We start from the raw sequence: 25,864 nt of genomic DNA on the forward strand, positions 1-25,864 counted from the left end.
TTCTAGCATATCGAAAGAAATTGTCTAATTCAAACTTCCCGCCAATTATAATCCTATTCTGGTGTCGTCGCTTTCCACGATGCCGACGCTGACAAACAAACAATACTTAACGACATTCCGTCCATAGCAATATAAATTGTCTAATTCAAACATCCCGCCACCCGCCAATTTTAATCCTATTCTAGCATATCGAAAGAAATTGTCTAATTCAAACTTCCCGCCAATTATAATCCTATTCTGGTGTCGTCGCTTTCCACGATGCCGACGCTGACAAACAAACAATACTTAACGACATTCCGTCCATAGCAATATAAATTGTCTAATTCAAACATCCCGCCACCCGCCAATTTTAATCCTATTCTAGCATATCGAAAGAAATTGTCTAATTCAAACTTCCCGCCAATTATAATCCTATTCTGGTGTCGTCGCTTTCCACGATGCCGACGCTGACAAACAAACAATACTTAACGACATTCCGTCCATAGCAATATAAATTGTCTAATTCAAACATCCCGCCACCCGCCAATTTTAATCCTATTCTAGCATATCGAAAGAAATTGTCTAATTCAAACTTCCCGCCAATTATAATCCTATTCTGGTGTCGTCGCTTTCCACAACGCCGACGCTGACAAACAAACAATACATAACGACATTCCGTCCATAGCAGTAAAAATTGTCTAATTCAAACTTCCCGCCACCAGCCAATTATAATCCTATTCTAGCATATCGAAAGAAATTGTCTAATTCAAACTTCCCGCCAATTATAATCCTATTCTGGTGTCGTCGCTTTCCACGATGCCGACGCTGACAAACAAACAATACTTAACGACATTCCGTCCATAGCAATATAAATTGTCTAATTCAAACATCCCGCCACCCGCCAATTTTAATCCTATTCTAGCATATCGAAAGAAATTGTCTAATTCAAACTTCCCGCCAATTATAATCCTATTCTGGTGTCGTCACTTTCCACGATGCCGACGCTGACAAACAAACAATACTTAACGACATTCCGTCCATAGCAATATAAATTGTCTAATTCAAACATCCCGCCACCCGCCAATTTTAATCCTATTCTAGCATATCGAAAGAAATTGTCTAATTCAAACTTCCCGCCAATTATAATCCTATTCTGGTGTCGTCGCTTTCCACAACGCCGACGCTGACAAACAAACAATACATAACGACATTCCGTCCATAGCAGTAAAAATTGTCTAATTCAAACTTCCCGCCACCCGCCAATTATAATCCTATTCTAGCATATCGAAAGAAATTGTCTAATTCAAACTTCCCGCCAATTATAATCCTATTCTGGTGTCGTCGCTTTCCACGATGCCGACGCTGACAAACAAACAATACTTAACGACATTCCGTCCATAGCAATATAAATTGTCTAATTCAAACATCCCGCCACCCGCCAATTTTAATCCTATTCTAGCATATCGAAAGAAATTGTCTAATTCAAACTTCCCGCCAATTATAATCCTATTCTGGTGTCGTCGCTTTCCACGATGCCGACGCTGACAAACAAACAATACTTAACGACATTCCGTCCATAGCAATATAAATTGTCTAATTCAAACATCCCGCCACCCGCCAATTTTGATCCTATTCTAGCATATCGAAAGAAATTGTCTAATTCAAACTTCCCGCCAATTATAATCCTATTCTGGTGTCGTCGCTTTCCACGATGCCGACGCTGACAAACAAACAATACTTAACGACATTCCGTCCATAGCAATATAAATTGTCTAATTCAAACATCCCGCCACCCGCCAATTTTAATCCTATTCTAGCATATCGAAAGAAATTGTCTAATTCAAACTTCCCGCCAATTATAATCCTATTCTGGTGTCGTCGCTTTCCACGATGCCGACGCTGACAAACAAACAATACTTAACGACATTCCGTCCATAGCAATATAAATTGTCTAATTCAAACATCCCGCCACCCGCCAATTTTAATCCTATTCTAGCATATCGAAAGAAATTGTCTAATTCAAACTTCCCGCCAATTATAATCCTATTCTGGTGTCGTCGCTTTCCACGATGCCGACGCTGACAAACAAACAATACTTAACGACATTCCGTCCATAGCAATATAAATTGTCTAATTCAAACATCCCGCCACCCGCCAATTTTAATCCTATTCTAGCATATCGAAAGAAATTGTCTAATTCAAACTTCCCGCCAATTATAATCCTATTCTGGTGTCGTCGCTTTCCACAACGCCGACGCTGACAAACAAACAATACATAACGACATTCCGTCCATAGCAGTAAAAATTGTCTAATTCAAACTTCCCGCCACCAGCCAATTATAATCCTATTCTAGCATATCGAAAGAAATTGTCTAATTCAAACTTCCCGCCAATTATAATCCTATTCTGGTGTCGTCGCTTTCCACGATGCCGACGCTGACAAACAAACAATACTTAACGACATTCCGTCCATAGCAATATAAATTGTCTAATTCAAACATCCCGCCACCCGCCAATTTTAATCCTATTCTAGCATATCGAAAGAAATTGTCTAATTCAAACTTCCCGCCAATTATAATCCTATTCTGGTGTCGTCGCTTTCCACGATGCCGACGCTGACAAACAAACAATACTTAACGACATTCCGTCCATAGCAATATAAATTGTCTAATTCAAACATCCCGCCACCCGCCAATTTTAATCCTATTCTAGCATATCGAAAGAAATTGTCTAATTCAAACTTCCCGCCAATTATAATCCTATTCTGGTGTCGTCGCTTTCCACGATGCCGACGCTGACAAACAAACAATACTTAACGACATTCCGTCCATAGCAATATAAATTGTCTAATTCAAACATCCCGCCACCCGCCAATTTTAATCCTATTCTAGCATATCGAAAGAAATTGTCTAATTCAAACTTCCCGCCAATTATAATCCTATTCTGGTGTCGTCGCTTTCCACGATGCCGACGCTGACAAACAAACAATACTTAACGACATTCCGTCCATAGCAATATAAATTGTCTAATTCAAACATCCCGCCACCCGCCAATTTTAATCCTATTCTAGCATATCGAAAGAAATTGTCTAATTCAAACTTCCCGCCAATTATAATCCTATTCTGGTGTCGTCGCTTTCCACAACGCCGACGCTGACAAACAAACAATACATAACGACATTCCGTCCATAGCAGTAAAAATTGTCTAATTCAAACTTCCCGCCACCAGCCAATTATAATCCTATTCTAGCATATCGAAAGAAATTGTCTAATTCAAACTTCCCGCCAATTATAATCCTATTCTGGTGTCGTCGCTTTCCACGATGCCGACGCTGACAAACAAACAATACTTAACGACATTCCGTCCATAGCAATATAAATTGTCTAATTCAAACATCCCGCCACCCGCCAATTTTAATCCTATTCTAGCATATCGAAAGAAATTGTCTAATTCAAACTTCCCGCCAATTATAATCCTATTCTGGTGTCGTCGCTTTCCACGATGCCGACGCTGACAAACAAACAATACTTAACGACATTCCGTCCATAGCAATATAAATTGTCTAATTCAAACATCCCGCCACCCGCCAATTTTAATCCTATTCTAGCATATCGAAAGAAATTGTCTAATTCAAACTTCCCGCCAATTATAATCCTATTCTGGTGTCGTCGCTTTCCACGATGCCGACGCTGACAAACAAACAATACTTAACGACATTCCGTCCATAGCAATATAAATTGTCTAATTCAAACATCCCGCCACCCGCCAATTTTAATCCTATTCTAGCATATCGAAAGAAATTGTCTAATTCAAACTTCCCGCCAATTATAATCCTATTCTGGTGTCGTCGCTTTCCACAACGCCGACGCTGACAAACAAACAATACATAACGACATTCCGTCCATAGCAGTAAAAATTGTCTAATTCAAACTTCCCGCCACCCGCCAATTATAATCCTATTCTAGCATATCGAAAGAAATTGTCTAATTCAAACTTCCCGCCAATTATAATCCGATTCTGGTGTCGTCGCTTTCCACGATGCCGACGCTGACAAACAAACAATACTTAACGACATTCCGTCCATAGCAATATAAATTGTCTAATTCAAACATCCCGCCACCCGCCAATTTTGATCCTATTCTAGCATATCGAAAGAAATTGTCTAATTCAAACTTCCCGCCAATTATAATCCTATTCTGGTGTCGTCGCTTTCCACGATGCCGACGCTGACAAACAAACAATACTTAACGACATTCCGTCCATAGCAATATAAATTGTCTAATTCAAACATCCCGCCACCCGCCAATTTTAATCCTATTCTAGCATATCGAAAGAAATTGTCTAATTCAAACTTCCCGCCAATTATAATCCTATTCTGGTGTCGTCGCTTTCCACGATGCCGACGCTGACAAACAAACAATACTTAACGACATTCCGTCCATAGCAATATAAATTGTCTAATTCAAACATCCCGCCACCCGCCAATTTTAATCCTATTCTAGCATATCGAAAGAAATTGTCTAATTCAAACTTCCCGCCAATTATAATCCTATTCTGGTGTCGTCGCTTTCCACAACGCCGACGCTGACAAACAAACAATACATAACGACATTCCGTCCATAGCAGTAAAAATTGTCTAATTCAAACTTCCCGCCACCCGCCAATTATAATCCTATTCTAGCATATCGAAAGAAATTGTCTAATTCAAACTTCCCGCCAATTATAATCCTATTCTGGTGTCGTCGCTTTCCACGATGCCGACGCTGACAAACAAACAATACTTAACGACATTCCGTCCATAGCAATATAAATTGTCTAATTCAAACATCCCGCCACCCGCCAATTTTAATCCTATTCTAGCATATCGAAAGAAATTGTCTAATTCAAACTTCCCGCCAATTATAATCCTATTCTGGTGTCGTCGCTTTCCACGATGCCGACGCTGACAAACAAACAATACTTAACGACATTCCGTCCATAGCAATATAAATTGTCTAATTCAAACATCCCGCCACCCGCCAATTTTAATCCTATTCTAGCATATCGAAAGAAATTGTCTAATTCAAACTTCCCGCCAATTATAATCCTATTCTGGTGTCGTCGCTTTCCACAACGCCGACGCTGACAAACAAACAATACATAACGACATTCCGTCCATAGCAGTAAAAATTGTCTAATTCAAACTTCCCGCCACCCGCCAATTATAATCCTATTCTAGCATATCGAAAGAAATTGTCTAATTCAAACTTCCCGCCAATTATAATCCGATTCTGGTGTCGTCGCTTTCCACGATGCCGACGCTGACAAACAAACAATACTTAACGACATTCCGTCCATAGCAATATAAATTGTCTAATTCAAACATCCCGCCACCCGCCAATTTTGATCCTATTCTAGCATATCGAAAGAAATTGTCTAATTCAAACTTCCCGCCAATTATAATCCTATTCTGGTGTCGTCGCTTTCCACGATGCCGACGCTGACAAACAAACAATACTTAACGACATTCCGTCCATAGCAATATAAATTGTCTAATTCAAACATCCCGCCACCCGCCAATTTTAATCCTATTCTAGCATATCGAAAGAAATTGTCTAATTCAAACTTCCCGCCAATTATAATCCTATTCTGGTGTCGTCGCTTTCCACAACGCCGACGCTGACAAACAAACAATACATAACGACATTCCGTCCATAGCAGTAAAAATTGTCTAATTCAAACTTCCCGCCACCCGCCAATTATAATCCTATTCTAGCATATCGAAAGAAATTGTCTAATTCAAACTTCCCGCCAATTATAATCCTATTCTGGTGTCGTCGCTTTCCACGATGCCGACGCTGACAAACAAACAATACTTAACGACATTCCGTCCATAGCAATATAAATTGTCTAATTCAAACATCCCGCCACCCGCCAATTTTAATCCTATTCTAGCATATCGAAAGAAATTGTCTAATTCAAACTTCCCGCCAATTATAATCCTATTCTGGTGTCGTCGCTTTCCACAACGCCGACGCTGACAAACAAACAATACATAACGACATTCCGTCCATAGCAGTAAAAATTGTCTAATTCAAACTTCCCGCCACCCGCCAATTATAATCCTATTCTAGCATATCGAAAGAAATTGTCTAATTCAAACTTCCCGCCAATTATAATCCTATTCTGGTGTCGTCGCTTTCCACAACGCCGACGCTGACAAACAAACAATACATAACGACATTCCGTCCATAGCAGTAAAAATTGTCTAATTCAAACTTCCCGCCATTTATAATCCTATCCTGGAGCCCTATTATGTAAGCAGTTCTCGTTCGAGATCTCTCTCGATCTCGAATCGCTCTCACGAGATGTCGAAAAACGCTATTCTATAAAATATTTGTAGAAAAATGCTACTCGAATTCGATGGACTTCTCGAAGTCGATCTCGTCGTGTCCGAAGCTTACGAGATCGCTTTCGACAGAGGTTTCAACCAATCATCGAGCTGGTAGTTCTTTTTATCTCCCTCCCCCCACCCTTCTCTTAGGGAAAAAAGCAATGGCGCTTGCTATAGCTCGGCTTGAATTGTTCATGATGAGACAAAAATTCCACTATTGCCTCTTGCTGGGAAACTGAAACACGACTTTGTCTCTCCGACATTGAAAAAATTAGTTCAGCGATTTAATTTATTTCTTTATAGAAGATAATTCTAAGCTAATAAAAGAAATTTAACAAAAAAAACACAACCAATTCTTTACACCAAAACTTTTTACCAAACAATAAATCCTTTGGACTTTAAATATATACTGCAGTATTACAATGAAAATAAATATCCTAAACTATAAAACATGTGCGTTTGTAATCAGCTGTTTTTGTGATGGTGTATTCTTATTGGTCGGAAAATAGAGAGCCTATGCGCGATTACAACCGGAAATATGTAGAACCCACGTGGTCTACTCGCTTGTCGAGAGTCGAGATGTATCACTTCGAAGTCGATTTAGATGAAGTATAGAATAGCGTTTATCGAGAAATGACTTCTCGATCGAAGTGATCGCCTTCGAGATCGACTTCGAGTCGACATCGAGAGTGAGATCGAGATAAATTAGAGAATAGCCTCCCTGGTGTCATCGCTTTCCACGATACCGACGCTGACAAACAAACAACACTTAGGATTGGTTTTCACTAGCGCAAAACCGTCGTGACGGCGGGCGTGAACGCAAAAATTTTCTAGTAAGGCTGGTTTACACTAAGGCGGGCGCTAACTTTTGAAATCCTCGTTAGGCCTAATAGAAATTTTTTGCGTTCACGCCCGCCGTCACGACGGTTTTGCGTTAGTGAAAACCAACCCTTAGGCCTAACGACGATTTCAAAAGTTAGCGCCCGCCGTCACGGCGGTTTTGCCTTAGTGTAAACCAGCCTTTAACGACATTCCGTCAATAGCAATAGTGTCACTTCGAATATATATTCGACGTGAAACTAAAAAACGAGGTACAAACATTTAAAGCAAATGTCGGCTCTAACATTGCCACTTGTATTATGGAAAGGCCCTTATTATTAGAGATGGCCATGAATCTATCCGACTCTTGGGGAAAATCGACTTTAGTGGAGATTGTCCAGGAAGTTAAATACAAAATAGCCAAATGATCCATGGTCAGTGAGCCATTGTTAATATTTTTATTTTGTAGAAAAAAACATTCCCAGCTAATTGAAAAAGTTATCGGACAAATGTCCAATGACCCCCTAAGATTGTTAAAAGTTATCGGACATATGCAAAATTTATCGGACAATGTCCAGTTTCCTGTGCTTATTTCATGCCCTGGATAAACCCTCTCGGGGAAAGCAAGAAAAACCTTGGAAGATAAAAAGTCATTTTGTCCTCCAAGGAGAAACGATAGTATTTGACCTTGAATCGAACCTTACAGATCGGCAACGGTGGAATATAAATGTTTGTAAGTGCTCCGATATTGATTGATTTTAAAATCAAAATATTTGTACATACGAGCACAGGTTTCGGGGGGGGGGAGGGGGTGTGTGCCCACTGTGTGTCTATTTTTCTCAAATAGAAAGTTTCTAAGTTACCACATATTTGCTTGGGGGTGCGAGTTTTTATTTAAATCAGTTTTAATTAAAGCCATTTCGAAGGTCGAGATCGCAATTTTCAATGTCCAACTCACTTCGTGTATATAAGCTATAATTATTATAAGATTTTCAGTACATTTTCGAGATTAACATTTCGTTAAAAATTATGTTAATTTATTTACATTTTTAAAAATTAAATTATAATTATGTAATTGAATAATTAATATAATTAAACGAATGAAATGTTTATTTCCTAGTTGAGGTAAATAACTCGGTTTTTGGATACAAACCGATACAAGCCTACGAATTTCAATCCGTGAAACGAAGCCTTTTTAAAGTTTTTATATTGGCCAGTAAACCAAAACAAAATATTTTTTTTCAAAAATTGAGGACAAAATTGGAAGTGGCTCTACATTACTATACTTAATATAACCCTTAAAAAAATCATAACTTTACCACCCGAGTTATAAGTATACTTCGAATACGCGTTTTTGAAATATTGCTAAATTCGCGGGCTTGGAAAACTAAATAGTGCCATCTACGTTTATTATATAAAATACACAAATTACGTTTATAATACATAATTTATAAAATATTTAGAAGTTAATTAACTACTAACTATCATTTTTTTAATTATATTTTTTTACAATTATTTTTTTTATGGGAAAATTTCCAAGTACCATCTATTAAAATGTGACTTTTAAAGCCCCTCCGGTGGCTGGGAGCTTTGGCAAGTTCTTGTAATCCCGCGTCTGGGAAGCCTAGTTATTTGGATTGCGATGGTTATTAAAACCTTGAAGCCTGATACTGTAGACATTTCCACGTCCGCGCCGAAGGCGACCCGCTGCCAAGATAAGTCCCATCTGACCTCTCGACGAGGAAGGACTTTGGCGGTCGCTGCGGACGTTGGGAACAGCGAGTCTCGAGGACAGTGTGGAAGCGTTTGATCCGTTGTAGACAATAACTTTTTATCTACATTTTAGTAGTAACAAGATGTCACGGACATTTAAGTACCCACAATCCCCCCCCCCCCCCCCCGATGTATTAACTTTATTTCAAATATTAAATTTATATTTGAACAAATTTCCGATCATAAACCCAAGAGGAATTTTATCGAAAACGAATTTTTCGAGTTACCTGTTTTTGGAAATAAGGTAGCGAAACGTAAACCCGTTAATTAAAATTAATTTTAGACAAATCGAATTTTTCGAGTTACCCCGTTTTGGACATAAAGTAGCGAAACGTGAACGAGTTAGATGGCGCCTGTATAGAGCTCGGCGGAACAGATAGATTAACAGCAAAAATTTAAATTATTCATAAAAATTTCGTTTAACTGTTTATTTATGAATATTATTCGTAGTTATAAAACGAATTAATATGCCAAAAATAAGTTTATATCGGATAATTTTCGGCTATGGATAAAAACAAATAAAACGGATATTTCTTATCCTGTATCAATTGGCACGAAATTCAAATATGACAAAAGTGCGTTGTGGGGTCACGCGAATTGACCAAAATTCTCACTTAAAATTAAAAATTCTGAATGCACCCGAAATCGTAGTTCAGAAATGATCAGTACCAACTAAAAATATAATATTCAAACAATTCACTCTTAATTTTAAAAAAGTACGTACATTTTAAGACGAAAAATCGCCCAAAATCACTTAAATGGGCAAATACCCCACTTCCAGGATCCGATCCCAAAAATTATGAAAATCCCGTCGAGGCTATAATAGTGCCTACCGATTGAGATATCAATCGCCTTTGTACCACTAACGTACCGCGAGCAATCGTGTGTACGGCGGCTGGTCATAAAAATATTCACACTTATTCTTAACTTCTGGGCATAACAAATATTTAGGGTCACATCCCGTGTACAAGAAAAATCGCGAAAAATGAAGGGAAACGGAAGTTGGTGAAGCGGATTTTGAAAACACGCAGAATTTCTCGAGCACTTCTAACTTTAATTTATGCATAATAACTTCGACTACGCTTTTTAGAAACATCGCTAAATTCGCGGGCTTGGGAAACTAAGTAGTGCCATCTACGTTTATTTTATCTAATTCACGAATTACGTTTATATAACTTCTTACTATGATTATTTTTAATTATATTTTTTAACAATTATTATTATTTATTATTTTTGAGAAAAATTCCAACTACCACCTACAACAATTAGACTAGAATACGACATTCATGGCTTGCTCTATTGCTGATAGTTCTGGCAAGCTCTTATAATTCTGCGTCTGGGAAGCTAAGTTATTTAGATCGCGATGGCTAATTAAACTATTGGCAATCCCATGTCCGCGCTGAAAGCGCTCCTTAGGCCAAGCGCTCACTGCTCCTCGTATCGTCTACGTACTACCTTCCACAAGCCTTTGCCTCGTAACGGAGACAATGCCCTGTGGAAGGCAGGACGGATACGAAACGGAGAGCCAGTGGGCGCCTAGCATTACCGGCGTAGCGATACGTCACTATTAAAAATTACATATATGTAAATATGAGGGTACCATAAGTAACATCCAGGTTCATCAATAACGCACTCTTTCTCTGCCCGATGCAGGACGTAGAGCTAGGTGTCAACGCGGTCGGTGGTGCCGTCTACAAGTATTACTTCCTGCACAGGAGTAAGCACGTGCAAATACCTAAGTGGATGGGTGTCCATCACGGAATTGACATACTCTACGTATTCGGATATCCGTTGTTGCCTGAACATAATTTCACTCCAGAAGAAAGGCAGTTCTCCAAGGACATCATGCGGATGTGGGGCAATTTCGCTCCAGAAGAAAGGCAGTTCTCCAAGGACATCATGCGGATGTTGGGCAATTTCGCTCCAGAAGAAAGGCAGTTCTCCAAGGACATCATGCGGATGTGGGGCAATTTCGCTCCAGAAGAAAGGCAGTTCTCCAAGGACATCATGCGGATGTGGGGCAATTTCGCTCCAGAAGAAAGGCAGTTCTCCAAGGACATCATGCGGATGTGGGGCAATTTCGCTCCAGAAGAAAGGCAGTTCTCCAAGGACATGATGCGGATGTGGGGCAATTTCGCTCCAGAAGAAAGGCAGTTCTCCAAGGACATCATGCGGATGTGGGGCAATTTCGCTCCAGAAGAAAGGCAGTTCTCCAAGGACATCATGCGGATGTGGGGCAATTTCGCTCCAGAAGAAAGGCAGTTCTCCAAGGACATCATGCGGATGTGGGGCAATTTCGCTCCAGAAGAAAGGCAGTTCTCCAAGGACATCATGCGGATGTGGGGCAATTTCGCTCCAGAAGAAAGGCAGTTCTCCAAGGACATCATGCGGATGTGGGGCAATTTCGCTCGTACGGGGTAAGAACGAAAAACTGCCGACTATGTATGCTTTTAGGCCATTCACACCCAAACAACTTAAGAAAATCGCTAGATTTGAGGTGCCCATTGCGGGGGAAATCTTATATACCCACTAACGTGCATTTGAGGGCAGGAAGCCAAGGTTTCCTTCATAACCATATGCAGTGGTGGATTAACTACCACTCGGACCCCTAGGCTTGAGCCTCACTACTGCCCCTGGCCTTGTTCCTTCTACATCACTTAGGGCCCTTAAGCTTGAGCCTCACTACTGCCCCTGGCCTTGTTCCATTTACCTCACTTAGGGCCCTTAAGCTTGAACCTCACTAGTGCCCTTAGTATCGTACCTTCTACATCAAACAAAGCCTATAGGCTTGAGTCTTAATAGTGCCCCTGGTCTTGCTGCTTCTACATCGCTTAGGGCCCCTAGGCTGAGCCCGCACTATAGTGTCCTTGGTCTTGTTCCTTCTACCTCACCTAGGGCTCATAGGATTGAGCCTTAAAAGTAGCCCTGGTCTTGCTCCTTCTACCTCACCAAGGGCCGCTACGTTTAAGCCTACTCAGTTTATTGGTTAACCCGCCCAGTGGCGTAGCTAGGGGGGGTGGCCTCGGCATTCATTGAGCCGTGATGCGGTGTACACATCCGCGATTTGGCGTAAAATTATCATCCAAAGGGTTCATGTTTCATTTTAATAGCCTAAACGTTATTACCATATGTAATATAATACCTCATGTATAACCAAGGATCATATATGGTAAAAAGAATCCTTGGTATAACATTTCCATAGAAAACAATTTCAATGAGACCTTGTTGCACACGGAACAAACAATAAAAGAGACCCAAAATCGCAAAAATTCTTACAATCCTTGCGCTATCGCAAAGGTTACCATGGAAACGAAATCAAGTGATCGCGAGGCAAAGAGCTTAACTAGAGAGTAAAAGCAGAGGCAAATATGAAACTTCAGAGGGGAACTAAAATAACGGAGGGAGACAAATAGCTAGGGGTCGCAGCTAATGAGTTTTGGTGCTGCGTCACTCTCCATTAATTCCTTATTATAAAAATGTACATATAATTTGTAACAGACCATTTTTTAATTTTTGCCAAAATTTGGGCTCTTTGAAACACTGCGCCCTAGGACTCACTCGGAGCAAGCTAGGTTTCGCGTGTTCCTTTTAAGATTGGGAACTATGAGCCTAAATCATCTTCCATTTCTCTGTCGATCGGAGTGACATAAATGACGTCATCGATGGACTAGGATCGAACCTCGATCTAAAAACAAATCCTCTCCCTTTAATGAAAATGAATATTCACGGTAGAAATCCATACATTGATGATGTAATTTCACGTAAAAAAGCAATCAAATTCAAAGAAAAAGACGAGTCCGTAGTCCGTAGAGCGTTTCTGAACGCAGCCCTTAATAATAATAATAATAGTGGATCAACGAAATTCACATTTCTGCCACTAGGTTTTAGAGAAGCTAGGGGTGATTGGCGCATGGATTAAACACTAAAGGATGTTCCACGAGCGAAAAAACGCAAAAGTAACCAGTAACCTTGCCACGTAGCGGCGCGAACCCGCAAACCGGAAATTGTTTTCTATCCAGGGGCAAACAAACGGGCGTGCAATTCCGTGCTTGATTATCTTAATATTTACATTCTTTTTAATATGCATTCGGCTTTATTTTAGGATTTGAAGCTTTGCAGATTCAACCTTTTCACTATTTACTATTTGTAATTTTAAACGAAATTGAAGATTGATAAAAGAAGCGTGTTTTGATCCATGTGGTTATAATCTTCAGCTAAAATAGCAGACGAAAAACACGAAATTCCAAAAACCCGCGAAATTATTTAAAAAATACGAGATGGCGCTACAAAATCATATCCGGTGCTCCTAGGGGAGTTAAGCGCGGGGGGAGGAAACACGTTACGACCGAGCCAACGCGAACTCAGCATTGAAATCTTAGCTCGTGTAACATCCTTTAGTGTTTAATCCATGATTGGCGCTAGGTTAAAAATGAAACGGAATTTGAAAGTCAATCGGATCCAAAATTATAAGACTGCGTAAATGTTTTTAAATGGGGGGCAGTTGCGCCCCCCGTTTACCTGACAGAGCTGAAACGTGCACCCAGTATATAGGTATAGTAGTAATATATATTAAAAATTAAACGGAATTTAAAAGTCAATCGTATACAAAATTATAAGACTGCTTAAACATGCTAAGCCTTGGTTAAATTAAAATTAAGTCTGGTAAAATATCCGCAATACCCATACACGGCTTCGATAAGTAAGTGTCACACTTAATTGTTACTTCTGGCCATACACGGCTTCGATATGTAAGTCACGCACTCTGCGTAAGTGTCACACTTATTTATTTCTTCTGGCCATACGCGGCTTTAATAAGTAAGTTATGCACTCTGCGTAAGGAAAAAACGAACGCCAATGTAAATGGCACCCAAGGCATACCATTAAAAGTAAGATAAATTTTTTCACTCAGTTCGGTAATAATTAGAGTGCGTAAATCAACGCTCAAAATCGGAAGAGGGGGGATGTAACACCCCCCGTTTAAATTAGTGTTGAAACTTGCACACAGCGTAGAGGTATAGCAATGCTGGGAGTAGTGGCGTACTCCTGTAATCCCAAGCGTCTGGGAGGCAGAGTTTATGGATGGCCGTTTGAGGAAGACCACCAATCCCCCAACGGGTGGTCGGAATACTTCCGCCACGGGTGTCCCCACCCCTGTCCCCACGTATCCCCCGTTGGCGTGGCCGTTACACATATCTCGCCCTGATTAATCAAATGGACGAGAGCACTGAATTGTCCCACACGTCACAATCGACTAAAAAACAAGGTATAGCAGTAATATTATCATAAGTGGTATTACTCTAAGTACCCAACATCGAATGGGTTCTATGGGGGCCATGCCTGTCCGTGTGCCAAACTCTCTCTCTCTAAAATAGTACTATCTATACCTGCTACTAAAATGAATGCTAACCATTGCCGCGGTAGGCTTACTAAAGAGTGCTCGGTTACTAGAAAACCGAAGGGGTAGAAAAAAACGAATGTCTCTCGAGTTTCCTCTCGATTCCCGAGGCTCGGCTCGATTCGCGGAGAGGGGGTTAGTTTTGAATATTCTTTCCCCCAAAATCTTCTATACAAGGGAAACGGCCTAACCCTACCTAACCCTCCGCCCCGTTAATTCCCGTTTGGCACACTAGTGGGCGCCACTAGCAGAAATAAAATTCAAATCTTTCTCTCTTCGATTCTCTGGAGGATTTTTCGCGCTCGCAACGGGCCCCTGCACCACCTCACGTGCTGACGTCACGAAAAGGGGGAGAACACGTCCCAGAGAACAGCGCGTCTTGGGTACTTAGAGTAATACCACTTATGATATTATGTATATTAAAACAGAAACGGAATTTAAAAGTCAATCGCATCCAAAATTATAAGACTGTGTATTTTTTAATAAGTGTTTAACGGGGGTCGGAAAGAAGGACTGGCAAATATGATATGGAACAAGATATAGAAGGTGTTGCAAATGTGGACGCCAACAACGACGACGACACTTCACAACATTCTAACGAAAACAGTAGTTCCATATATTTATATATATATCATGTGGAACAAAAATGGTTGAGTTTACATAGATATATTTGCATTTACCCAAAATAATCTAACTTGCCCAAAAAATCATTTATTTAATCTATAACTATAAGTCTTAAAGTTTGTCCTTTTATTTATTTATTTGTATGTCATGTTCCTAAAAACTCGAGAACGGTTAGCTCTAGAGCTTTGAAATTTTAACTCAATGTTCAGGGCCTGATTTCCAACTAAACGCGCCTAATTCCAAATACCTGACATGGTTATTAATCTAATTCAATTTTCAGTTTTATTTTACTCGACTTTGGACTTTTACCTCTCAGCTGCAGGTTTTGACGGGAAGGGCTGTAAGACGCCCGTAGGGGGCCGTAGGGGAGCGTCCATAAATTACGTGAGGTGTTTAGGGGAGGGAGGTGGTCGGAGGAGAGGGGGGTTTTCGGCAAATATAACGTACTTTTTTTTCCCGCTAACGTATTTACATTAAAAATACGACTTTTTAAAAATCTCACGTGATATTAGGGGGGGGGGTATTGAAAAATGTCGCGAATTTAGTGAAAATTTTACTACTTTCTTGTTTAGTCTTTATTTAGTACCATTGATTCGGAAATATAACGCTGTCAAAATTATATTGTTAAAGGGAATATAACCTCTGGTATTTATGTCGCCCTCCGAAGGTTCCAATATTGTCCGCGGCCTCCCATGTCTTTTCACCTTTGCGGCGCTGATAATCGCTGATTGTGAAGGGAATAAAGGAAATTGATGGGGTCTTCCATAAAGAACGCGTTGGAGGTTCTATTCCCTTTAAAAAGTAAAAGATTTGTAAAAATATGTATAATTTAAAATTAGTAAAAGGAATTCAAATGCTTTTTCAGTCGGTCATTTGAATTTAAAGTCGGAATAGCTCTCCCAATTAGCGTAGTGTCTAATGCAATTCCGCCATCTTCTATCCCAGTTGAAGACTCTACAGAGGAAGGAGGGGGACGAGCCAAATCCTAGGCCAAATCTCACGACCTCTCACTAAGGGGGGTCGAAAAATCGCCTCGCGTAATTAATGAACGCTCCCTAGGCTATACATTGACGGGCGGTAGAAGGGGTCTAATTTGGGGGCTCTTCAACGGACCCAACGCAAGTCATTTGGAAATTAAAACTCGAGAATAGCTCTCCCGAAAGTTATAAAGAAGAATCATCAGAAGGAAATAAAAATACGAGTTTTCTGAAGACGGTTTTGTTATGTTACCGTACTTTTATTACGTACAAATCAAAAAGACCCCGGGCGAAGCCGGGTATTAAAGCTAGTTGAATCATAAGAATATAAAGGCCAAACTGGCGACATGAATCCACCTGGTGGTGAAAAACCGAAACTTATTCACAAATCCTCCAATGCATGCTGCCGGAAACTACTTCGTAGATGGCAAGAGGTAGTATAGGTGGTAGGAGTGAGGGGGATTGGGAGGATTTGCTCTTTTTCTCAGCCAGGTAGCATAGATATGATAGATCCTAATTTCTGCCGGGCCTGTCCTGTGCTGAATACATGGGCCTTTATGCCCAATTCAAACTCAGTGGGGCCTTGATAGTCTTATGGTTGTATATACTCAATATACATAATTTACAAAAATAAAATGGTACCCGAAATTATTCAAATATATTATTATATATATGTTTCTATAAAATACGGAAGGTCACGTTTTTTCTACGTCACTAGCTATAGCCAAGCACGTAGATATAGAAAGTCTAAGGGGGGGGGGGGACCGATTATAACACCACCAGATGAAATCGCGAGCGTAGCGAACGCGAAATTTTTCGTTAGCAATAACGCATATTTAAAGTACTGGCTAGACTCGGGACTCGGGACAATGACATTTCCGCACGTGTATCAATCGAAGTTTTTTAATGCATTTGCGAGAAAATGATAATATTAATGATCCTATTAATATATTTCACTGTGCTGCGTTGCGGATATTTCAATTCATTTTTACGTCTTACTGTTTATTTCTTAATGTTGCGCTCCTTTCATCGAGTCCTAAGGGGGGGGGGGTTTGAACCCCCTAAACCCCCCCCTTATATACGTCCTTGGCTATAGCTATTGAATATAGAAAACATGAAACGGATATTTAGAAATTTTAAAGCCACGTACGAAAACGAGCGTGCCTTTAAAGTACTAAAAAGCTTATAGCTCGTGACAACGAGAAAAACATTTTATATTTTTATTTACCCAAAATACTGACATTCCGCAAATTTAAAACTAATTAATTAAAATTTTACTATTTTTGCTAAATTTTACACCAAAAACAAAGCTATAATTTATTATGTTTCCAATAATTTTACAGAGGAGTACATCATTAACTTTAAATGAATATAAATTACATATACCAATAATTATAAAATTGCCTGCTCATCACTTTACTTGACATCGAATATGCCAAATTTTTTACAGAGTCGTAAGGTTTAGCTTAATTTTTACAATAATTAAGCCAGAGCTCCTTTATGGTAAAATGAATACAGACCAATTGATTTTTTCTAATTGGTAATTAACAATTGACATTTGTGTGTTGGTCCAAGTTGTGTTTCAGGACCAATCCCTTTTGCTTCAAGTTTTGGTGTACTGAATTGAAATATTTGGTGGAGTTGGGTGGACCCAATTAGATTTTTATTTATAATTTGACTTAGTATTTTTTTATAGATAATTCAAATTGGAATTTTTTATGGTTCCAATTGGAATTATTCATTGATTTCTATTGGATATTTTATTAGTTCCAATTGATTTTTTGGTGAATGTAAAAATTATAATTTTTTAGGAAAGTTCCATTGCTATTTTTGCTGGTTCCAATTGTAGTTTTTTTCATGGTTTGTATTCTCTTTTTGTAAATGGGATTGAACCCACATTCAAAAGGGGAAATAGGAAGACATTTATAGCTGTTACTAATTTAAATGTTGAATTTGAGTTTTCACCATTAACCAAAACTATTGGTGACCTGTTTTCTAGTTACGATTTGAACCAATCTACTGCAATATTATTAGCACGAGAGTTTTTAAATGTATGCATGGCTTACCTAAATTTACTCCAATATTCATAAATTTTTCGATTTATTTTTTCTTAAATTTAAATCTGGGTTTCTTACATGTTAAATCATTGAAATAAATTCTAGTTTTAAGTTGTCTAAAACAAAAAATTAAAAAATGTTTCACTTAGTGTTCCACACGGAACTATACTGGGACCACTTTCATTTACAATTTATGTTAATAATTTACCATTGTACACAAAACCATCAATTTGCAGATGATACGACAATTTTTAAATGTGGGTATAAAAGAATTAGATGACGAATACATAAATTGTATAAAATGGTTTGATGATATATAAATGCATGCAAGTCAGAATTTATTCTTTTTGGGTCTAAAAATAAATCAAGCATTGTTAAAGACAAATTAATTACCAATATCTAAGATAAAAAGAGTAAAGGAAGTTAAGTACCTTGGATTCATCCTTGATGAAGGCTTATCATGGAAATTACACATTGAAAATATTACAAACAAAATTAAATCTAGAATTTGTGTATTGCGTAATGTCTTGAATCTATTGTAAAAAGCTTTCTATCCACTAATATTCTTCTACTTTGGTACAAGACTACTAGTAGTTCTTAACTTCTTCCATTATTTGACTATGGTGAGATTTTGAATTATACATCATCCCAAGAAAATTTTTTGCGACTCCAGGTACGATGAGCAAACTTATTCTGCGACTAGAAAGAAGGACTTCAACTCAAAAACCAAAATTCACACGCCTCCTTTGGTGTTTAAATAAAGTCATAGAATGCATCCATTTTACATAAATTACGTGTTTAAGAAAATAAACTTAATTCATTCCCATAACACTAGAGCTTCAACAAACATCAAATAACAGTCAAATGAGTATTGCATAATAAGAAATCAACATTTAAGGAGATGCAGGGGTAGTAATAAGAAATCAACATTTAAGGAGAGGCAGGGGTTGTAATAAGAAATCAACATTTAAGGAGATGCAGGGGTGGTAACATGGGCCAAATAATGATAAATCCAGGACATGACTCTGGTACCTTCACGCGTACTAAATCGGCCGTCCACTAAAAGACACAGGCGGCCATTTTAGTAGGGGGGAAAAGGAGGAAAAAATAAAAAAAATTGGGGGCAAAATCAAGCAAGTTTCCGGTTTCCCGAACGCCATCTAGTGATGACTGAGTCGGAATTCGGAAATAAGTGGCGGTTGTAATTCGAAAATCCTGCCATATTTGGCCCCTCATTTTTTGATAAATTTTAACGATTCTAGGAAAGTATATGTTTAATATTAAATAATTATATATATTATACTAATTATGAACTTAGTACGTATAAAAATAAGTACTTCCTTTAATAACCACACTATATATGATAACTGGGAATAAATATTCCAGGATATTTACTACGACGACCACGTGTATTATTTTTGAAAACTGTCCCTAAAAAATTTGCTCCCAAAATGACGTAGGTCCGCGATCGCGCGTTTTTCCCAATAGGGGGCAATAGTGATCGGGTGTTAGCGCTGTTGGACGGGTTTTTCGCATAGAGTCATGTCCTGGATTTATCATTATTTGGCCCATGGTGGTAATAAGAAATCAACATTTAAGGAGATGCAGGGGTAGTAATAAGAAATCAACATTTAAGGAGATGCAGGGGTGGAAATAATAAATCAACATTTAAGAAGATGTAGGGGCGTCAATAAGAAATATCTAAATTGTATAAAAGGGATGACGCATTATTACTTCAAAAATAAGATTTACATGGAGTGTCAATAAGAAAACAATACCTCAAGTAATTAAGGAAGGGTGGTACTAAAAGGCCTACCGTCCTACCGGGCTTCTAGTAGCGCTAAAACCATCTGGAGACTGGACCTACCTTTAGCCAAGATGAGTGTAACTTTAGCCAACTTTTTGTGATAGTTTCTACTGATTTTAACGCGACAGTTTTTACAGTTTAGCCTTATTTAAATTAAATTGAACGTAATAGTACTTAACTTGAAGTTAATAAAAGTAATATTTGTTATATTTAAATGACGTATCAAAAGGTAAAAATTGTGAAATTTATCATGGTGCGGACACCGCCTACCAGACACCTACTAAGTGTTGCCAATGTTTGAAAGTTTAAATTCCCATTTCTGGGTAATATATTTCCCACAAATTCCCACACCCCAATTTAGTTCCGCCCATAGAAATCTTATACTCCTACCTAGAATGCTCCAGTCTACGGGGGAACCTGACGCCAAGATATTTTGCAGCAACGACTAATTATTATATAGCCTTTGCTTAAGCTTCAGCCAATCAGCGGCCATTCATTGACTATGGCAAGCGCCATAACATGGCGGTTAAAAATAGTAGAAGCTCAGACGATTTTTACACGATCCATCCGAACCAAGCTCGCAGAATTCCCATAGGTTTTTGCTGGAATTTTTCACATGAACCACCTCAACGTTTTTGAATTTTTATTTAATAATAGTGTTAAGATTTTTTGAACTTTTGGTTTTGTTTTCATATTTACTTATAATAAGGAATATTTAAATGCCATTGTGAGGAAGATAAAAAAGATTTCGTTTAGGTTCGCTTTGAAAATATTTAAGCCTAGACCTGACATAGGCCCAACTTTTAAAATAGCAGGCAATGTCAATGGCAGTTTTGCAAGAAGCAGTGACTGAAAGTCCTTAGTATTAAACTTTGTATTTAAAGGTTATTTCACATTTAAAGTAAGTAATATTATATTTATTATTATGTTTGTAGAAACTAAGATAAACAAAAACCTTATGAAAGAGTAATTATATCCCAGAAAAAATACATTACACTAAAGAATGACACTTATGACGAATTGACGAGAGTCATTGAATTAAACAGCAACAATCATACTGATAATTGTCTTATTTTTCAAAACTTTACCTTCTATTTAATAATATGCTTTTTCTCTTAGAAGCTTAGCCAAGATAAATGTCTCACACTCAGCTTAAATTCAACATTCCACTGTTAAAGGGGCTCCAAAGTTCGGTGGAAAAATGTGTGTAAAGTCAGTAAAGTGCGAAATTTACGGTTGACTGCCCGCCTCTGCCAAGGCCGAGTGAGGGGTTGGGGGGGAAGGAAAAGTATGCTCAATTTTCTTTGTTTTGCCACCGAACTTTGGAGTCCCTTTACGAGTAAAGAAACAGTCTACCATTGACGAAACCTCCGAAAATGTAATTGGCCCATTTTGTATTTATACGGAATCATTCTATGTTTTAAGATTTCTATGGTTCCGCCCACCACGAAAACTCAACGGAAAACATGCCATCCTTTTAAAAATGTTTGAAAAATGAACATTTTAAAATTAAATTTTATTGAAATTACAATGTTTAAACATTTGGGTTGTTAGGCCCATGCATTGATTGATTGTATTATTAGGGGGCACCTCCTTTATTATATTTATAAAACCAAAGATTCACGAAAATACACTGCTCTAGATATGTTTGGGCTTTCTATTGATAGATAAATCTTGGATTAACTAAATTAATCCAAGGATAAATACCCGCAGACATGAAAATTCCCACAAAATCAACGTTTTTGAAGAAAAAAAATTACATTTTCCCCGGAGAGCCAAAATGGACCCCAAAAATTTCCACAATATGGGAAATTTCCCTAAATATGGTAACACTGCACCTACTGTCCCAGAATCGATTAATTTAAAATTTGAGGAGAATTCACGTTCACGACCACGGTTTTTCAGATAGGACCTACATCCAGTTGAACGATTATTTTTTTTTATTTTTACACTGATTCATTGTTTTGTTGAAAGGTCCTACCTTTGCATGGTTAATTGATTATTATAAAATTTTAAGCGGATTTACGGTATTTAAGAAAGGGCGTACGCTCGATTAACCGATTATTTTCCAATTTTAAGCGGATTTACTATATAGTAGAAAGGGCCTACCATAGTTTTACGATTATTTATCACTTTTAAATGATTCTGCTCGAATTTAAGGTTATTTTCACGTGGTTTTACGATATTTGAGAAAGGGCCTACTATACTGTTAGTGTTAGTCGATTGTTGTATACTAAGAATTTTGAAATTTCACTGCCCAAGTTTTTACGTGATGAAAATCCGACCTAGTTAGTATTTTCAGGCTAATATTTACTGACAGCATATGTAACATAATTACAGTATGCCACTGTACCTTTATTCCATTCAAAAATCTTCACTAACGGTTTGTTTCACCACGAACCAGTAAAAAGGTGGACTACGTTAGATTTTAACCTTTTTATTAATCCTAGTAATTTTTGGGAGTCACACTATTCGCTAGTAACATATTTATTTAAGCCAATGGAAAACCTAGAAATTGAGAAGGAATTTTAGTCAGCCCAATGTACCTTTATTGAAATTTATAAACTCGCTCGGTTTGTGCGGATGAAGTTAAATTATGAGTAATTTAGAAAAACAAAAGGTTGGGGAAAATGACCAATAAGTGATCGCTTTCCGAAAATGGAACAAGTCGTCGAAGTGGAATATTCCACCAGCGTTATTAAAGTGGCTCCAAAGTTCGGTGGCAAAATGTGTGTAAAGTCAGTAAAGTGCGAAATTTACGGTTGACTTTGCTCTCCTCTGCGAAGTCCGAGTGAGGGGTTGGGAGGATGAAAAGCATGCTCAATTTTCTTTTTTTTTTTCCACCGAACTTTGGAGCCCCTTTAAAACCCATATCAAGCCTAGAAGAGTTAGGCCTAGGCTCTAAAGAATCTGCAAAGACTCCAACCAAAGATAATATAACTACGTACCCTAGATTCGAAATCACGGAGTTTCTCGATAGTGCGTTTTCTCGTGAGGCTTTTACTGAGTTCGCGCCGGAAGTCGGAAAAATCAGGCTCCTTAGCAGGGTGAGAAATAAGAAATTTCAATAGATAACCCAAGATTATATTACTTACCTTTAGTTTTCTTTCGTTTAGAAACATTTTTAGAGCTACAGGCATGTTCCATTATATTTTTTAAAACAATATAACGCAAAAATATCTTGTATCTTGAAAACCGCAAGTCAAAAACCACGGCGCAATTTTCACTAAAACTTTACGTTTTAACTAGATGTCGGTAGCCCTGCCCGCTCCATGGAAGCAGTTTTTTCCGACTTCCGCCGGGAACTCAGTAAGAGCCTGCGTTTACGTGAAAGTGCTTGATTTCGAATCTAGGGTACGTAGTTATATTATCTTTGCTCCAACCTTGTAGATGCGCCAGAAAAGCTCAACCTGAATTTCAACTATTTTTTCCAATAAACTTGCTTCTTTTATTTGACAATGCAAATTTATTTTAGAACCTGAGTCTCCGAAAACTTCATTAATTTGCAAATTAATTGCATTAACAGCACTTGACACTATATTGTAGTTCATTTTAGCTCCTAAGCCTTGGTTGTTCAAACCGGTTTGTTTACTAAAATAATGGCCGTCGGTTTATCAGACCACGGCCAACTTTGATCACGCGCTGTTCGCGCTACTACGGCCAACACATTAGTCGAAATTCCGCGAGCAAGGATTTTCCCCCTATAAACTGTACTATAATGTGTAGGAGTTCAGCGCCACGCTCGGTGGTTATATTGTTTTCAATGTAAAAACTATACTAAAAATAATAATCCGCTAGGGGCGCTGACGTCATACACATCTTTTGCTCATAGGTTAACACAGAAACGTCAACGAATGAGATGGCCGCTGTAGCGCGAGAGATACGCGAGAAATCAAAGTTGGCCGTGATCAGACGTAGAGCTAATTATACGACGGCATTATCGGCATTATCGGCATTTGAGATTCGATGACGTCAAATATTACGTAGGGTACGGATGACGCAATATCTGTGAAACAAACCGTTAGTGAAGAAATAGAGCTAGTGGCATACTTATGAGTAATTATGTTGCATATGCTGACAGGGCATATATTTTGCATACCTTGTAATAGTATTTGGCCAACTATCCTGCATAAATGTTATGTATAAATTTAAATCTTTAACACAGAAGCCTACTTTCAAAATGAATATTAGGCAAGGTATACTGGGTAAAATATTTTTTCGGAAACATTTGAGTGCCATCAAACGGTAGAAACCTTTAAAAATAGTCACGTGGTTATAAAATTGCTGTAAAGTTTACAGTTCAACAGCGATTTCCAGGCTTTCCAGCTCCATTAAGTAAATATTTAAAGGATTAGCTTTTAAAGAAAGTCATAATTAAAATTTTGTGGTAAGTAATGTTTTTAAATATTTTTACTTCATAATAGAAAAAAGATTAATTTGTTAAACTTAATTTAACGACGACTCTGACATAAGTATTATTATTGTGATAGTGATGTTAAGTCTCTGACTAGAAAATTATAAAAAAATGAAAGACTTAGACTAGAATCTAGAACACGTTTTTAACCTAGGCTTAGTGAAGCAGCCCCTATGTTTTGACCACGGCCAACCCCGATCACGTAAGCGCGTTATAGAAGTTGGCAGTGCTATGATGAATTTCCGGGAACATTTTAACTAGAGATTGCAATTGCTGGATCCCTCATCCAGCAATCCAGCGGGATCCAGCGCATTTTTTGGTCTTCTGGATCCAGCACGTGGTGCTGGATCCAGCTATGCGGATTCGCAAGTAATTAACTTTTAAATAATTGGCTCATGAACCGCTTTGCTAGGTGCGCTACGGCCCTGCGTGAGACAAGACCATCAATACCATTTGTTTCTTGAGATTGTTTTAAAAAAGGCCTCTTGTATTAATGTACGTAGTTTAATATTTTTTAAAAAGTAGTTAGTTGCCAGTATTTACAATACAGTCTGGTTTATTTGTAATTGTCTGCATTATTCTTCCAAGATGTCAACAAGAATCCCCTTAACTAGTTGGTGTAGATAGATACCCCAACCCACCTGCGTTACAAATTATACAAACGTAATTGATTTAATCCTTTAAACTACTTCAAGACTAATATTTTATCACTTCTAATTCTAAGAAGACTTTTCCATAACAGAGCTCTCACGAGGGGTTTTACAATTTTTTGGTGTGTCTGTTGGCAAAGTGTATTCACCGCGTTGGTAGTTTCATGAGCTTTGGAAAAGGTTCACCAGGGCAAAACCGGTATAACGGCTAAACTCCTCGTTACATCTGATATATTTTTTAACGTTAACGCACACCGTAACGACGGTTTTGACTTACTTGTTAGTGTAAACCAGCTTTTGAACGTTTGTATTCGAATTCGTGCTTTTGTAATGTTTTGTGTACTGTGTGTTAGTGTTTAGACATGGGTGAATGTTGTGTATGTTCTTTAAGTATGGCGCTTCTTCTCTCCAACTCCTAATTTTGTTGCAACGATACTTATACAAGCAACTTTGGGAAAAGGCCGTCTACATTTACGTTTTTATGAACACATTAACGTCATTTATTCTATATTATTTATTATATATATTAATTTAATCAACAAGATTTTTATTACTTAGATTAAATTAAAATTAATTGAAAACTTCCGAGGAGAGGTATATTTTGGGTTTCTAACTTGTTGGGCATTTTTGATAATTTTTTTTTAAATATATAAATTGCTGGATCCGCGTTGGATCCAGCGGGATTGATGTCAGTCCAGCAAAAATCCAGCTGGATTGAAAACCCTGGTTTGTGCTTCAATCATTTGAATTTAGTCAAAGACACGCTTTGCAAGTTGCTTTTGAGGTTTTTTCCTCCCGCTCTTGGAAGAAAGACCAGTATAACTCCCCTTTAACTTGAGCTTTGGTGTCATGATTAAGGTGTTTTAATTATTTCATAGGGGCGCATAGGGCATCAAAATGTTTAAAGTGCTTAGTTCAGCAAAAGGGGCGACAGTTCCAACCGAAAAATTATAAAATCGAGAAAAATACTATTTTGCTCACGAGAGGCCGCTGCAG

The 25,864-nt window shown here is 38.2% G+C and overlaps 1 protein-coding gene across 6 annotated transcripts in view; it reads right to left on the reverse strand.

The window, feature by feature from the left end:
- LOC149957745 (uncharacterized) overlaps positions 1-20,087 on the reverse strand; it is a 34,576-nt gene extending 14,489 nt beyond the window's left edge. Inside the window, exons 1-3 of one of the 6 annotated variants that reach the window (XR_016478266.1) lie at positions 19,865-20,087; positions 18,429-18,690; positions 17,264-18,350 (exon numbers count right to left, since the gene is read on the reverse strand). The gene's annotated coding sequence lies outside the window, so the exon portion shown is untranslated. Of the gene's footprint in view, positions 1-17,263; positions 18,351-18,428; positions 18,710-19,775 lie in introns of those variants that run through there. The other 5 variants (XR_016478262.1, XR_016478265.1, XR_016478264.1 and 2 more) reach the window with 5 other exon arrangements.
- Between the last annotated feature and the right edge of the window lie 5,777 nt (positions 20,088-25,864).

The sequence above is a fragment of the Leiobunum rupestre genome, chromosome 2, assembly GCF_980474605.1.
Source record: "Leiobunum rupestre chromosome 2, qqLeiRupe1.1.hap1, whole genome shotgun sequence".
Classification (NCBI taxonomy): domain Eukaryota; kingdom Metazoa; phylum Arthropoda; class Arachnida; order Opiliones; family Sclerosomatidae; genus Leiobunum; species Leiobunum rupestre.